General features: G+C 38.4%; 1 protein-coding gene across 7 annotated transcripts in view; it reads right to left on the reverse strand.

Annotated features, from left to right (window-relative positions):
• Nucleotides 1–2609, reverse strand: part of MCM9 (minichromosome maintenance 9 homologous recombination repair factor) — a 59640-nt gene that overhangs the window by 11813 nt on the left and 45218 nt on the right. The gene's annotated exons all lie outside the window — the stretch shown is intronic.

Genomic DNA, 2609 nt, shown 5'->3' on the forward strand with positions numbered 1-2609 from the left:
GGTGAAGGTGGAGGGTGAGAGTGATTTTGTAGAATTTTGAGTTCGTTGAAGCAAAAACTTTGTGTGTCACTTTGTTTTTATTTTTCTAAAAGTGAAAGAAACAAAAAAATAAAAATAGAGAGATGCAGGGAGGGATGAAGAGAGGGAGGAAAGAAGCAGGGGAAATGAGGAAAAATAAACGCCGTTTAGCATCGAGTTTTTGAGGAGTAACAGCGAAGGGAAGATTGAAGGGGCCTGGGAGTGGTGGGTGGGTTAGATGGGGAGGACCATGGATGGACACAGCGAGGAGACGAGGACAATGGTCCAGGAAGAGGCATGAAGTCCTAAATCAAGCATTTCAAACTCGCAGCCCGCGGGCCACATGCGGCCCACAACAAATATTTTTGCAGCCCAGCCAATATAATGCAATGTAAGAAACACTTTAATAAAAATTTTGTAACTTAATTTTTACAATATCCTTTATACATAATTATTAATAAGGAGCTACAACGTTCGTTAATGACTGATTACTATAATCGTGTTGCATTCATTTTCTTTACGCGTCTTTTGTGCAGGTGCACCATTTCTCTAATACCAGCAGGGAATATTCTAGCAGCTGATGGCCACATCATTAGTCCTGGACTGACTTGTTTGGTGTGCGCAACAGGAAATATTTTGCTTTCAAAGAACAAGAAAAATCGGTTTATTTGCATTACACTTATTAATTTGTGCAGTTATTCAGTGTCTGGTAAGTTAATGTTCAAGAAAAAATATTAATTTTTATTAAAATGTTATATTATTTTATGTTAATGATTACTCATTTATTTCAGCCCTTTGTATTCAGCATGTCTATCAAAATAAACCTACGTTTCCATGAAAATTGAAGCTTTTGTTTTTTTGCGGCCCACATAAACTTAAACCCTATTTATTTGGCCCGTGTTAGCCTTTGAGTTTGAATTGCTTGCCCTAAATGGAGCAGTGACAAGATAGGTATGGGTATGCCTGACTTAGATATTGTTTTTAAACTTACTAATGATGGGCAAGTCCTCAAGGTAATACAGCATATTTGTTGACAATCACAAATGTAATGTTTTCCCCTATACATTTCGCTGCTGCTGACTGCTTTTAATTATAGTGGCATGCCTGCCTCTCAGCAGTCATGGCACATGGCATCAGTGACATGTGCTGCGCCTGTTAATCCCTGATCTATTTCCAGTTGGCTCTAGCAATCACCTCGTGCCCTAAGACTAGAAAAGTTTGAGAATCCTAGTGTGTGGTAAATGGCATAAGAAGACACCCATTAAAGGAGAGAAAAACAAACAAGGTACTTTCATTGAAAACTAAGTCCCCTTTTAAGAAAAATTACTGAAAAGGAGATATTCTGAACAGACAGTCCACATCTTATAAATTATGTGCCCAAATGGTTTTGTAAAGGTAAAATCCAGTATGCCCTAAAAACAATGTAATAAGTGGTTCCTAATGAATCCCACCAAAGCACATTTAATCCATGTTGAAGTGAGGCCGTTGGCATTTATCATAAAAAAGGATACTGCTGCAATACTGGCAATGAGATAAAATTCAATTGCATGTGAAATAATTTCTTAAAATTATTTTCAATGTAGGTGAAAGTAATTGATTGTTCTTCCTCTCTGGTCAACAAATATTTATAAGCCATTTCCTGTGTGCAAAGAGCGATACTGAGAATTCAAAAAGCTGGCCTCTGCCTCCACTAGTTTACAGTAGAAATGCTGGCAGATGAGGAAGCGCAACACAGCGCCCAGCAGACACAGTACATGTGCAACGGATGGGGGTTATCAGCATTAGCATCAGCAAAGAGAAACTTCTGTGGAGACGCCTGGGTATCTGATCTTAAAGCAGTGCATGGTGTTAGAAGGAAATGAACTAGCAAAGAGAGAAAGAAGGTGGTGAATTATTTCTGAGGTAACTGAAAAAAATAAAATAAAAAAAAAGACAAGAGTAAGCGTAAGGAAGGGGGCTAAAGAAGGATTATGTGAAGCAAAATGGCTGCCTGAGGAGCAGTCAGAAGTGCCAGCGATGGAAGTAGAGGGTGGGCAGGGGAAGCGGAAACCGTGTGGGGTAATAAGTCAGGCAGCTGCCTGTAGCACAGAAAGGGCCTGGGGACGGTGCCAAGAGGGACAGAGTGGTCTCTGCTCATTTGAAAGAAGGGAAGACAGATACTGTATAAGCCTGGCGCTTGCAGACCTGTGATACAAACATTACTGCATTCAAAACTGAATGAGGCTTTTGAAAACACAGATACAAAGACACAGTCTAATCCTAAGTACTTCCTGCATAGTAAGTACTTCCTGATGTTTTAGGCATTTATTTACTTACCTTACTTTTTTTCCTATTAAATTTGATCTTCCTTGAGGGACTGTCACTTATTGTTATAATCCTCATATTGTCTATCACATATTAAATGCTCAATAAACATGCACTAGATAAGTGACAAGAAATAAACCTTTACTTAGTTCAGTATTTCTAAAATTCAGGGTCATCTTATATTCACAGGCTTCAACAGTTATAAACTAATCATGCTAATATTTTTTATGGTTAATTTGCAGTGGAAACATTCCAGTTTCTCAAAAAACTATGTCCCATTTTTTTTT

This window comes from Myotis lucifugus, unplaced genomic scaffold, assembly GCF_000147115.1.
Source record: "Myotis lucifugus unplaced genomic scaffold, Myoluc2.0 scaffold_57, whole genome shotgun sequence".
NCBI classification, from domain to species: domain Eukaryota; kingdom Metazoa; phylum Chordata; class Mammalia; order Chiroptera; family Vespertilionidae; genus Myotis; species Myotis lucifugus.